Source organism: Pelodiscus sinensis, chromosome 4, assembly GCF_052426305.1.
Source record: "Pelodiscus sinensis isolate ZL-2025 chromosome 4, ASM5242630v1, whole genome shotgun sequence".
Classification (NCBI taxonomy): Eukaryota; Metazoa; Chordata; order Testudines; family Trionychidae; genus Pelodiscus; species Pelodiscus sinensis.
Window position 1 is genome coordinate 76,052,652 of NC_143055.1, and position 14,817 is coordinate 76,067,468.

At 41.0% G+C, this 14,817-nt stretch overlaps 1 long non-coding RNA gene across 2 annotated transcripts; it reads right to left on the bottom strand.

Annotated features, from left to right (window-relative positions):
- Positions 1-2,151: 2,151 nt before the first annotated feature.
- Positions 2,152-13,936, bottom strand: LOC142829614 (uncharacterized). Of its 2 annotated transcripts, XR_012904197.2 has the most exons (6): positions 13,812-13,936; positions 10,080-10,156; positions 9,351-9,496; positions 5,303-5,387; positions 4,615-4,777; positions 2,152-3,601 (listed from the first exon to the last, which is right to left on the bottom strand). It is a non-coding gene; the product is annotated as an uncharacterized LOC142829614 (long non-coding RNA). The 2 variants fall into 2 exon arrangements; XR_012904196.2 differs by having other exon boundaries at positions 4,615-5,387.
- Positions 13,937-14,817: the final 881 nt, after the last annotated feature.

The window sequence follows — 14,817 nt, forward strand, 5'->3', positions numbered from 1 at the left end:
GGGCCAGGTGAGAAGCGCCTCTCCATGGCTGATGCAGCTCCAGAGGGCACAGCCGGGATAAAGGTGCATGTCCCTTGATTGGGGCAGGTCCAGGTTCGTCTGCCACCTGTACTCCCAAGCCAGAGTGGGGTATGCAGCAAATTGCACTTTCTCCTTGCTCCCTGATAAAGGGGAACAGCCAGCAATGTTCCTGTACAAACTGGAGGTGGGGAGACTTAAAGGGCACCTTGGTGGTGGGATAGTCAGGGCTGCAACAGTCCCAGACAGGAGGTGTGTGCCGCTAGCCAGCCCCATTCACCTGCCGGGTATCACCATCTGTCTCTTTTCTGTACGCCAACACTCAAATAAATTTTGTTTTTATTAATTTAAAATCATTGCTCTGAGGAGGGGAAATGAGGGGTTAAGTTTGCAGGATGCTCAAGGGAGAGAGGACAGCCCCAGCCCTCTCTCGCTGAAACAGCTTGGGGCCAGGTGAGAGATGCCTGTGCATTGCAACTGCAGCGGGCACTGTTGGGGGAGAGAGGTGATTGCCCCACAGGTGGGGGACAGACAGACAAATCAATAAATTATCTCAAATAAATAGTAGATAGCTGTCCCTTTTCACCATCCCTGCCCTCTGTAGGCCCAGGGGGCTTATAGCTGTCCCAGTCCCCATCTCTACCTCTGCTGCTCTCTTGTGGTCATTCTGAAGTATAACTCCCTCCTCTCAGCCTTTGTATGAGAAACAATTGAATTCTAGGCACATCCTATTGTCTTGGCACAGTCAAACAGTGACCTTGCTGTAAGTTATAAGAGGAAGCTGCATACCAAATTTGATGCCCTAGCTCTTACCATGTAGGAGTTCTTGAACAAACAGAACCAGACAGACAGTCGGACGTACATTTCTAAAATATATAGTCAGACTGGTATTTCTGAGTTACACCCATGCCACAAGTTATGTATTATTTATTTTATTTTACTGTTATTAAATTAGGTTTATTCCTGGATATTCCCAAGACACACCATTGAGTGTGTACAGAAACCAGCCAGATGGAGACACTGCCAATTTTAAATTCTTTTAGAAACTATGGACTGCAGCAAAGGTGTAGGTAGAGGATGCCCACCTATCCAAAATCACCATTGGTATTCTCAGGATCTACTTTAATGTGAACTTCAGGCACCCAGACACACAGTGAGTGTTGCCTGCTCATGAGTAATCCAGGGAGGAAAAGGGGGAGGGATATGAAGGATTGCTGCTCTTTTCTAGACATCTCACCTATTCAGTTAATTGCCTGTAAAGTGTTAAGCCCAGAAACAGTGGATATTTAGGAAGTGTTAGCAGGAAACTATGAGAGCCAATGGGAAGAGAGTGAGAAATTTGAATTGGGAAAACAGATTCTGCCTGCATCAGTCTTGTGTGTGAATTCAGAGCAAGAGCTGGGGGGAGGGCTGTGTGTGAGATGAAGTGAGCCCTTTGGGAACAGACATGGAATTTTCAGCAATATCCATGTATAGAAAGGACTGGCCCTTAGACTACCAAATGTGAGTAGAACAGGGAATGTTTAGTTACACGCTATCAGGTTATTTTCTTTATTTTGGGGTTGGGTTAAACTCTCTGGTGAGCGCATTTGCTCCTTCCCCTGTACACTGGAACTGAAACTGAATCCCAGGAAAGCCATTTTCTGTGCTTTAATTTTTTTTTTTAGTTGCTCTGTAACATCTAGCAACCAAGTATGCTCTACCAAATGTTTTGTTAATAAAAATCACTCTTTTTTAAGATTATGATGTGATTCCTGTATCCTAGAAAGTGGAGGTTCTGTGTGCACATGCTTGAGACTGAAGGTCAGCTACTAGGAGTTACAGAGGGTTAAAGAGCTTGGGGATAACCCCACAGGAAGAAATTATGAAGTGTGTCTTCATGGCTCCAAAAAAGGGGTTTTACATTTGGTGGTGGCAACATACTACCCAAGGTCAGGAAGTTTGTGGCCCTGGAGAGCTTTTTCAGGCAGAAGCCTTTAGTGGCACAGTATTTTAAGATATCTTGTGGGCCCCCATCTTCTGTAGTTAAAATGTCAGCGTGAGGAACAGCCTTCATGGGGGGGGGGGGGGAAGGTACTCTATGAACAGAAAAATCATAAAATCAATCACAAAACCTGTGTTGAGTGCAGAGCACTGATTTAATTTGAACACAAGAAGAAACATCACTTAACCAACCAAATTATGCACCAACTGCAGTTTCCAGATGATTTAATGTAGTCTTGAGGAGACAATGGATACTTTGAGGTAACAATGGATACCTGTTGGCTGTGTCTACACTGCAATCACATTCTTTCAAAAAAAATGACATTTTTTCCGACATCGGTAAACCTCTGTCTTCGAGGAAGAAGACTTTTTCCAAAAGAGCTCTTTCAGAAAAAGGCATGTGTGGATGGGGAAGAGAGAGTTCTTTTAAAAGAAGAAGAAAGAGGAAAAAACATAGGTGCTCTGGTGGCCACTCTCTTCATAGTAACCAAAGCTTAAATGCGAGAACATCCATTCAGTGTGGACGCTATCTTTTGAAAAAGCAGATCAATGCTTTTTTCAATGCACTTTGGCAGTGTGGACGCTCTCTTTTGGAACAAGTTTTTTCAGAAGATCTCTTCAGAAAAAGCATCTTCCGAAAGAAGCCTGCAGTCTAGACACAGCCAATGGCCCAGTGCTAGCTGCAACGTCTAAGAGAAAGTGGTAGCAGCCTCCTAACTATCCGCAGATAGAAAAAAGGTGACTTGGTTGTAGCTGGTACTTTTTCTTCCAATATCAGCTAGGGTGCATGCATATACCTTTTCTTCAGGTTTACAAGTGGTGAAACTCCATCTGCCAAAGGGGAAGAAATTGTTTCTGATTGCTTCTCCCACCCAATCACCACTACCTCAGTGTTATATGGACTTAGACTCAGCCATGCTCCATTCTTTGCCAGTTACCAAGTAACAATCATTGACTACAGTCGGGTCAGTAGAGATAGAGACTTAAAGCTGGGCATTGTTGTTTTATCACACAAACATGAGCACAGCTACAATAAAGCAGTTCTTCATTTTCAAAGGAAAAATATGTGTCCGATTTCATCCTTTCCTGGTTAATGTGAGCAAAGTAAAAAATAATCCAAATTATATTTATTTATTATTTGTTAGTGTGCTTACACACATACACACATAAAATCAGAAGCCATGTGATACAATTTCGATGAGGAATAAAATACTCTGTCTTAGCTATAATTCTTCTTAGAGACTTTATTAGGCAGAAGACTTTTACTGAAGGATTAACATTTGAAATCTCACATGCAGAAATGACAGGAATACACCGTAATTTCTATTTCCTTTTTAATGGATAACCCCCTTTTTCTTACACCACTACCGCCAGTTTTCTGTCACACAGGCATTGTTGAATACATCGTAGGCCTCCAGGTTTAATTCCTCTCTTGAACTGTATACCTAGCCAACCCTTCAGTCACCATATAGCTTAAGGGCTATGCCTCCAGGGTTCTTATCTTCCTGCTGCTTTCCTCTTCAGTATTCTAAAAGCCAGATGGTGAGGGTAACATTCACTTCCTTGGATTTAGTCTGCTGGGATAGTAATAACCTTCCGTCTGGATGATTTTAACAGTAAATAATAAATGTATTCAGTGCTACAGACAAACCAGACTGTCTTCTAGACAGAATCAACAACTATTTCAAAACCTGCACATGGTTACAAAGCATTTGCAATTCAGCTTGGCTGCAAAGAACTATAAAATATCAAACTGTCATTTAACTGTCATTTAAAATGCTACACACCTCTGATGTTCCTGACAATGCAAATGAAGGCATATTTTACCTCCAATGTTATTACTATTATTTCTGTTTCTTAAGATCCATATCCACACAAGAGAGAGTTAGGGGCGTGTTAATTCCCAGTGTGCCTAAAGATTTAGCCCCTCTTTCTCAACAGAGTCCAGATCACCAGGAGACACTAGATGGGAAAACCAAATAATGAGCTAAGTAAAACATTGTGGGTTCATCCTGAATGAAGTACTGTTTACCAGAGGAGAGTGCTTCACAGGAATCTGATTTAGTTTTTGCATATATGGAAAAATATGCAATCCAATCCAAACATCGAATAAAAAGGTACAGATAAAACCAAATGTTACATTGCAACAGATCTGCAATTGTCATCATGTAAAAAGTCACTCACATTACAAATGGAAACATGACATAACATGGAACTTGGCTAAGAGCAATTACCGGAGCCTTTAGCTTGTTGCAGCAGCACAACAGTGAATATTGCCAAGCTGCTAGTCTATTAAGCAATATTCTTAAAGGTCAGGATTCTAATGATCTTGTATAAATGAGTGTGTATAACTTCCCATTTTACTCTATGTATTCTAGCCAGGGAGCTGGGTTTTTTTCCTGTTGTTTAGTAAGTTACTTCTGCATTAGGGCAACCTGTCTTCTGTGTGTGTCAGCCTGCTATGGCTTTCAGGGTACTCAGACAGTGCATTTGCTTTCAAGTACATAAAGCACACAATTAAATGCAGAACATGCATGAAGTTATCAGCACACGCAGCCACCCACCTCACATGTACAGTTGCATGTATTTTAGTGTCATGGAGTACTCACTTACCACAGGTGGCTGTTCTGTAGATTAGCTGTTTTCCAGGTCTGACACCTGTCCTTGCAGACTCTCCGTCTGTTGTCCTTGACCTCTTCCTGCAGCCCCTTCTTTGTGATTCGCTGCTCTGGCCAGCTCACTGTGTGATGCCCCTTTCGGGATATTATTGGACCTGCTGACAGGCAATGCCCACCCTGTTAGTGGCTCATGGGGGAACCCAGGTCTGCCCACATATCTGGGTGCAAGGCTCTGGGTCAGAGCTTAGGGCCTCAACAATATGCAGCCAAGGTCTGTCCAGTCCCCAACTCCCTGGGTTGTTTCCTTCTCATCTCCCATGGACTTTCTTCTCTCCTCAGGACGGGGCTCCGACACGTTCCCTTGCTTCCCTCCCTACTCTCTAACGCACAGAGGGTGGCTGCAGGCTCTCTCACTGCCCATTTCTGTTACCATTCTCCTGGCTTTACACTAGCCTAACCCATGCTTACTGAGCTGAGCTTCATCTTCCAGTTAGGGGCTGCTTCTAAAGCCTAAGGCTGTGAACTACTACACAAGTTGGCCCTCTCCCAGTTTCCATGATTTTCATAGCTACCATGGGGTGAAGACACTATCACTATTAGGTACCATGTTTTCACACTGCTCACACCCTATCATCTTTATAAGTCTACCCAATATTACTTACTGAAAAACTGCATAAGACTACCTGGGCTGCTCTCCATTGCACTGCAGTTTCACTGCGCTGGCTGGCTGGGTTGCAGACAAGTCAAGCAGCAGGACTCCAGAGTTCCCTGTGCAATCCATAAAGCAACTGTAGCAATGTGGACCATGCAAGCAGTTGGTCTCAAGAATACCTTTCAGCCACAAAACAGTTATAACAGGCGGTGTTCTACTCATGCCATGATTCAGTGAATATTTTACTTAACTGGACGTGACCAAGGGAATCAGGATACCTCACCTGGATATTTTTAGAATGACCTTAAACTGACAAGCTTTGAACTGAAGGAGAGAAATTGGCAGGCTGTGAACAGAGTGACTGCTAGAGTGTGCGTTGAACTCTCCATATTCCATTTTTGCTATTTATCTTTAAAAATGGAGGAGTGGCTTAGAATTGGGTGACCTGGACTTGCCGTATCCAGAAGTTGAAAATAAGGCAGTAGCAGTGCTTCCTTTTTCAAGGCAGATAAATTGGGTGCCACTGAGTACAGTATGCAGCTGCGATTTTGTCTGCAATACATAAACTTTAAAGATGCATTTTTCTTCAGAGAAAGAGTTTGCCTCTGTATTCACTCAATACCTCAGAGTCCTTTGTTGTGCAGGTATCACACTCTACTCCAGAACAGGCTGAATTTTACTGGTACCCAAATGTTTACTGTTTGCAAAGGCAATTGTAAATTGCATGTCATGATATACGATGTAGGATGTTTTGAATGTTGAATTACAATTTGTAAAAAAAAAAAAAAAAAAAAAAGAGGGGAAAACTATAGATAGGGACCTGCCAATTTCATGGCTATGAAAAACATGTCTATGAAATTAGCACTGCCCCATGAAATCTGATCTCCCAGAAATCAGTCAGGACTTCTCCTTGCCCTGCTCGGCTGTTATTGGGGTGGGGAGATCAGACTCACCACCACAGACAGCACAAAAGAGCTGCAGCAGCCCCAGAGCTGAGCTTCAGGCTCCTGCAGAGGCTCTGGGTACTGAAACTGGGGGTTGCTGCTGCTGTCCACTGTGACTCCAGGATGCTGCTCCCCATCTACATCTCCTGTAGGAGGGTTAGGGGCCCTTTGGACTCCAACCAGGGCTTGGGGCTGGCACCCACCGCAGCTCCAGCCCCTACAACTTCTGCCCAGCACAGGTTTCCCCTCCCGCCATGGCCCTTGCCTGGGCTCAGGACTCCAGCTCTGGAATTGCTGCCGCTGCCCCTACTTCCCTCTCTCCTACAGTTCCTGCCAGGGCTCTCTGTTCACTCCATCTCTCATAGCTCAGGACACCTGAGCACTGATTTGCTGCCCCTGCCTTCCTCCCCTCAACAGTTTCTCTGGGCACTCAAGCTCCAAGGCTTTTGTTCTCCCCCTCCCCCTCCATGGTTCCTGCTCAAGGTGAGGACACCTGAGTGCCAGGATTGTTCAATGTTTAACAGGTTAACCAATCAAATGGGATTTTACATCCCTAGATCTAGGGTTGCTGCTGCTGGTGCTGCTGCTGCCGCCCTCCCCTCTCCTCTGCTGTGGTTCCTGCATAGGCTCTGGGCTGCTGCCCCCTCCTGGAGGATTCTGTCAGACCCTGGGTATGCACAGGCTCCAGCTGGAACTCAGGATTTCTACCCATGCATCTCATTCCTGGGTTCAGGGCAGCTTGCCTATTCCTGGAGCTTTTGTCCCCTCCACCCACCCACCCCTCTCATAGCTCCTGGCTGAGCTCCAGACTTCCACCCATTCCTAGCTCCAGCTAGGCCGTGGGGTGCCTGCGCTCAGGGCTTCAGCCTCCATTGCTCCTGCTGGGACTTAGGGTATCTTTGCTCAGGGCTTACGCACCTGCTGAGGCTCAGGGCTTCCACCTTGTGATTCCTGTGAGGTCTAAGATATCAGGGTTAAAGTTTTCTGGGGCCTTTGGGCACAGGCACCCTGGGCCCAAGCATTAATCCACCCCTTGCACTCATGTGGACTGGCAGTTAAGAGCCCCTGATTGAGACCTTCCCAGCAACATTGGGGAGATTGCATCTAATTCTGCCTCTGGAAGCCCCATCCAGCTGTAGGAAGCTCCACAGCTGGGCTCTGCAGGCAGCACGGAAGTGAGTTTGGCAATCCTGCCACTCCCCTACAATAGCTTTGGGACTCCCACAATCGCATTTTGGATCAGGACCACCATGGTTACCCCACCATGAAATTTCTGATGAAAAAGTCTGAAATCATGAAATTGACCAAAGTTAACTGAGAATTTGATAGGGCCCTAACTACAGGAGTTTATATTTTCCTTTAAGGAGCAAACAAAATGGAAAGATGAATAATATTTACTTTAATTGTTTTTATAACCTTATATGGGAGTTTACAATCACATCAAGATTTTTCTCCCACCTCTTTGATTTAGTGTAAATAATTTGCTAAAAGTTAATTTCTAAGCTTTAGAAAAAGAAGTGATAAGAAAGTTCTAAAAATATATTCTTTCCTTCACCCCAAGAGATTTATCAGAATCACAATCACAACCACTTGCTGGAAGCATTTTAAAAAAACCCATCACATGTATATATCAAGACAAAGGATTGCCATTTTGTTGAGGTTTTATAAATTATATAGAATCATATTCATGACTCCTAGAATATATGATGACTGGAACAGTTTACAAAGCCATCCGTTTCCTATATTATCAAACTTTATGCAAAGTTAGAATTTTCCCTTACATAAGATCTGATTTTCCTAGAACTTTCATAATAGATATGATTTTATCTTTACATCTTACAATTTTCATATAGCTTTCCAGAAGACACTGCAGTAGAGCATGATGATTTGGCTTTTCAACCTAATCCTAAAAGGTGGTAGTGATGCAATATAAATTAAACCCGAAGAGGCTTTACAGACTTCATCTGTTTAAAAAGGTCAATTGAAAAGTCACTTTTGAAAAGCAGGCCAGCAAAATCAAGACAAAATCTGTATAATGCCCACATAAACAATACAGTGTATTCTCCATGGTAGGCCCATGTATTTAAAACTACGTACAGATGTGGTCACCTCATCTCAAAAAAGATATTTTGGCATTGGAAATATGGTTGCCAGGTGTCTTCTGACTGGTTTAAAAAAAACACACAGAAAATGTCTGGTATTTTCTGTTTATCTTGGACAGAAGGCTGGTGGGGACATTTTTCTCCTGCCATGTCTGGCGCAGGCAGGAGGAGTGGGGAGCATGGGAATTTAAAGGCGCAGTGAACTTTTTTTTGCTCAACAAGTTTGGTCCCATCCCCCCCCGTTTTTTTTGTTTGTTTGTTTGTTTGTTTTGCTCAACCATTTTTTCCTTGCCGTGTTCGGGACTTTTTGTTGAAAGTATCTGGCAACCCTGATTGGAAAAGGTTCAGAAAAGACCAACAAAAATGATCAGGGGTTTGGAACGGGTCTCATATGAAGAGAGATTAAAAAGACTTGGACTTTTCAGCTTAGAAAAGAGGAGACTAAGGGGGGATATGATAGAGTCATGAGTGGTATGGAAAAAGCGAATAAGGAAAAGTTATTTACTTTTTTCCATAATATAAGAAAAAAGGAAGTTTTTCTTCACGCAATGCAAAGTCAACCTGTGAAACTCCTTGCCAGAGGATGTTAGGAAGACTAGAACTTTAACAGGGTTCAAAAAAGAGCTAAATAAATTCATAGAGGTTAGGTCCATCAATGGCTGTTAGCCAGGATGGGTAGAAATGATGTCCCTAGCCTCTGTTTGTCAGACGCTGGAAATGGATGACAGGAAAGGGATCACGTGATGATTACTTGTTGTGTTTACTCCCTCTGGGGCATCTGGCATTGGCCACTTTTGACAGACAGGATACTAAGCTAAATGGACCTTTGCTCTGACCCAGTATGGCCATGCTTATGTTCGCTATCATGCACATAACTGTTTTCCTTAGATTTATAGTGTAATTTATGAAAATGAAAAGCACAACCCATTCTCTCACAAAATCCATTTCTTACCCAATGTAGGTAATTTTAAAAACAAACCAAAAGGAAAATCACTTTTATTTTACCTGGACACATGTACAACGTGTAGCTTACCGTTACTTTTGATTAGATATTATCAATGTCTTAATGTTCCCTGAATGGGGAACATGCACAGACAATATGGTATCCACAGTTTTCTTGCCTCTATTCACAAAAAAGCCTTCCAAGAACACTGTAAAGAAGTGTGTGCCTCAAGTTTTCTGTGGAAACAAAAATATCCCATTAGCAGGAATGAAACAGACACAACTGGAAATCTATGAGAGATCTGCCTGAGTAATAATGACATTTGAAAAGCATATAATGTAGCACTCAACATACATTAGTGACTAGATTAACTCTACATTACGTAATTATCAGATCTAAAAGAATATGTTCAGCAGCTACCATTTTCCCCAATAAGAAGAATTTCTCAGGATACCCTCAATTGTTTTTATTCCAAAATGTCTAAATAACTTAAGACATTTTCAGAAGTGACATGTATTGGAAATAGGCTTCTAACCTGTTTAGGCACATTTTGAAATTCCTACTAGGTTCCAAATTTTTACAGTTATATAGGTACCTAACGTCCACTGATTTGAATGGGAGTTAGACATCTAAATACTTTTAACAATCTGTCCCTTGGGAGTCTAATTATAATTGAAAGTCAATGAGTCTTAATCTTCTATGTGCCTACCTCACTTTTGAAAGTGGGACTTGGGTGGTTTTGAACATTTTATCCTAGATTTCCGTGACAAAACTTACTCATATCACAACAATAGAATTTAATGGGCATGTAATTTATACCTGTAAATGTAACAGGTTCTCCTGGGCAATTCATGAAAATAATGGGAAGTCAATGATAGTTAGCAAATTGCTTCACCCTAATAAAACAATAAATAACCATTAGAAACATAACAATACTTCAGTCAGATTTTTCATTCCAAAATACCAGTCATTATTTTTATCTCATTAAAATACTTAGCCAAATTTACACAAGGGCTACATCGAGATTGGCACGATTTTCTGCAAATGCTTTTAACGGAAAAGTTTTTCCATTAAAAGCATTTGCGGAAAAGAGAGTCTAGATTGGCACGGAGGCTTTTCCACAAAGGCACTTTTTGCGGAAAAGCGTCCGTGACAATTTCTATATGCGGTTTTGCGCAAGAAAACCACGATCGCCATTTTCGCCATCGGGGCTTTTTTGCGCAAAACAGTTTTTAGCTGTCTACGCTGGCCCTCTTGCACAAAAACATTTCTGGAAAAGGGCTTTTGCCCGAACAGGAACGTCAAAGCATTTGTGCAAGAAGCACTGATTTCGGACAGTAGAACGTCAGTGCTTTTGCGCAAAATCAAGCGGCCAGTGTAGACAGCTGGCAAGTTTTTGCACAAAAGCAGCCACTTTTATGGAAAAACTTGCCAGTCTAGATGCAGCCCTGGTGTTATGCCATCACAGTCATAGTGTTACCACATATTAAAGGTGAATTTTGCTCATTGGGCCTGATATTAGGAACTAGCTGCTGTCTTTACAGGTGCAGTTACCTGTAGATGTGAGTCATAATACTTACATAGCTAACTAATTTGCTAGCAAAATCAGGCAGATGCATATTAGTATGAATTAGGCCTGCAGAAGTTATTGATATTATATCTATTATAGCAACACCCAAAGGCCCCGATCTAGATCAGCCTGGGGTGGCCAACTTTCGAATAGCACAAAACCAAACATCCTAGCCTTGCCCCTTCTCTGAGGCTATGGCCCTTGCTATGCCCCTTCCCCAAAGCCATAAACCAGGATCACTACATTATCCCAGTGGCTGTTGCCCCTATGCTTTATGAAAATTGGTTTCTGAATATAAATAAGCATAACTTGGAGATGCTTTGGACAAAATACCTCAAGGAACCTATCAATTTTAATGTTACAGTCTGCTGGATCTGTTTACCTATTTTGGTACATGTATCATTCTTGTATGTAACGTTAGAAATATGAAGTATGAGATTGTTTATAGTTTTAACTGTGCTAATGAGAGCCATCACTGGTGCAGAAGCATTAATGACTGGGTGATCAACTTAACGACTTGTAAACAGCCTTGTTTGTCCTCTACATCCAAAGGTAAGACATGTGACCATACCACCAGGCAAGGCAGGGTACCATTTTGGCAAAGTAATTTTCCAGGGAAGAGGGAAATGGAGAAAAAATGATTCCCACCCAGGGAAAAGTCTATTTAAGCAAGGGGACGTTATCAGGTTTTTGTCTTCGGCTGCCTTGGAAACAAAGAGAACTGGAGACCCACGTCAGAATATAAGATCATCTTTGACTTGAAGACTTGCCTGAAATAAGAAAAGTTCTTTGGGGTAAGAATCTGCGTGCAATAAGTTTTTTAGTAAATTGGAACTGGCTACGTGTTTTCTTTTCATTTTTAGCTACTTACTCTGCTCTTAAAAAAACAACAAATAGTTTAGTAGCACTTTAAAGACTAACAAAACATGTAGATGGTATGATGAGCTTTCATGGGCACAGCCCACTTCTTCAGATGACCGAAGCCATCCCCGCTTACTTTTAATCGGTCTGTTTTCACTTGCAAGCACTTAATTCCAACTGTTTGAACTTAATGAAAATACTTTTGTTTACTATCAGGCCCAGTGTAAATAATTGTTACCTAGATGGGGGGACATTCAGGGGGCTTAGCTGAATGAGTATTCACTATGTACACTTTTACAGAGAGAAATACAGATTTATTGGGGTTTCTATCCCTATTGGGGATTAGTTTCCTGGGTGCTGTGTCCTGGAAGTGCAGTATACATACAAGATGACCCTATACATGACTAGTACATAGCAAAGCAAGCAATCAAAAGAATGTGGTGGTTTTTTTGACAGCAGTAAACCTCACTTTATGAGGAAGAACACCTTTTTTCGAAAGAGCTCTTTCAAAAAAAGGCATTCTTGACCGCAAATACGGCTTTTGCAAAAGAGAGCAGCCAGACTGCCTGGGTTCTCTCTTTCAAAAAAGTGGATCGCTTTTTTGAAAAAGTTGTGGCTATCTAGACAATCTCTTTCAAAAGAAGCTTTTTCAAAATATTCTTTTAAAAAAGCTACTTTCGAAAGAAGCATGTAGTCTAGATGCACCCCAATAGAAAAAAACAGAGAGGATTCTTGATGAAATTGCTAGCAGATGAATAAAGGAAGTAGTTTAACAAGGTCATGACCATCTTCTTATTGTGTATTGTCTCCAATTATCAGCAGCAAAATTCAAGATTTTTTTTTCCAACACATGTACTACTTTAGACAACAACATTTCACAGAATTGCCTCAATTTAAATGTTTTGTATTTAAAAATGCTTGTGCTGAAGTTAGACAAATATAGAAAGTGAGTTACAGGAGGAAAAAGAAGAATGGCCTGGTTCTGAAAGCAAAAGAGGCTTAATGGTAATTATTATTTAATATTAATATTATTACAATATTATTTTAGCTAAAGATTAGAGACAACACTTTTATTTGGAATAATACTTTGGGCAAAAAGTGTGCCTACAGAGTGCAGGAAAACAAACAGTTATGTGTCTAGGAGCTAGAAAAGGACTCAGAAGACCTAAGTTAAATTTCCAGCTCTAGAACAGAATTTCCCCGTGTCCGTGAGCTAATCATTTAGGTCTGATTCAAAGCCAGTTGAGGTTAATGGGAAGATTCCCATTTACTTCAATGGGCATTGGATCAGATCCTTGTTTTGGAAACTGGAAATACTTCCTTATCTCACAGGTTGCTGTGGTGATAAAATGCTTGTCAGGTCATTCAGCTACGGGGCCATGAAAGTATCTAGAAGATAGACGGATAAGGTATACAAGAAAATGTTGCCATCTAAAATAAATTTAGCATAGATTCTATTGGGTAATCTAGAGTCTCTTAAAATTCATTTGATAGCTGCTCTCTGCAAACTCAGAAGGCCCCTGATTACATCTCAGTTGTATTGATGCACTCTGTCCAGCTATCAGCTATAGGAGAAGTGTCTGGTAACTGACCGACAGACTCTTCTGCATAGGCATTGGTCTGTAAATATAATAAACAGGTGTTAGGCATCTGCCCCCAATTCCTCAAAAAGGAGCACATGTAAGTAAGAAAGAGAATAACCTCCACTATACAGATAATACAAATTTACCACAACTAGAAAAGCAGAAAAATTACAGAGTGACTTGTAAACCTGATGGATTTGTGGGACATTATTTTGGGCAGTAATTGCATCCCTGAAGCAGATACAAAGTATGCCAAAGAGTGACTTCAAAATGAGACTAATGCATCTGTAAAGTCTCTTTGGAATTTGCTGTATGTAGACAGACCCCTCAGCTTGCCCAAAATCCAACTGAGGACAATGTGGATTCAACATGGACACAGGATTCTACTTGTCTGGAGCAACTTTCAGAAGTGCAATCTTAGTGTGCAACTAGAAAGGCATTTAAAGGCTCCTATTCTCTTCTAATCTGTTAAAATAATAATACATTTTTAAACATTCCACTTATCAGCAAAAATATTTAAAAGAAAATTTTACTTACCAAACATCTCTAATTAATATGTAAAATTCAAACAAAGCTGAACAAAATTTTTACTTAAAAAAAGGCATAATTCAAATACATTTGGACACATGCTATTCCCATCTGGAGAGGTCAGCTGAATGCAGAAAGTGTGACTAAAGGCTGAGTGTATATTTAACATTTAATAGTTATAGCCTGTAAGCAGAAATAGCTAACTGATGTACCTCATAACACCACAGAATGAAAATTCATTAAATATTTACTAAACAACCATAGGACATTAGTTATAACTAGTTTTAAAAAAAACACATACAGAAATACCATGAATTGAAACTAGGTTCCTCTTATTTAAGCATGTTTGATGTGAATGAATAAAGCATCAGCAGATAAAATACCTACTAAAGCTCTGGGATACACATTGAAGCTTGGCTGAATATTAGCATATGAATGAATTAGAAAAAAAACACTGTATATTTAAAAGATTTTTTTATCTTTGTCTAGTAATGTCTGATACTACACGAGTTGACTTCAGAATAATACATGAGCTCCTTGAGGTCTACTTCATAAAAATAAAATTGCTCATTTTGAAAGCTTTGGTGTAGCTCCTGGCAAATAGCCTGTAAACTCAACAGAGTTCATCACCAGCCACCTGATGTTTGCTGAATAGTGGCTAATAATAAAGTATATGAAAGACGCCGTCTCTAGTGCTTTTCTACTTGAAAAGCCCCTTGTGAATCATAAAAAGAGTATTTTTTGAGGCACAAATCCTTCTTTATAGTATATATACACCATGCAGAGCATGCTAATAACTATAACTATAAAAGGGCCAGACACTGATATCCTCACTCACGGTGAATAGCACCTTCTTTCTCAGAAGGTCCCATTGAAGTAAATGGAACTATTAATGGAACAAGGTGCTACTCAAATATAGGTAAGATTCTCGTTCAAAATAAATAAGCGACTGTTGGTCGCTGCTCACAGAGGAGGGCACGGCCTCAGGGACAGTGTCTCCATGGATGACTGACTA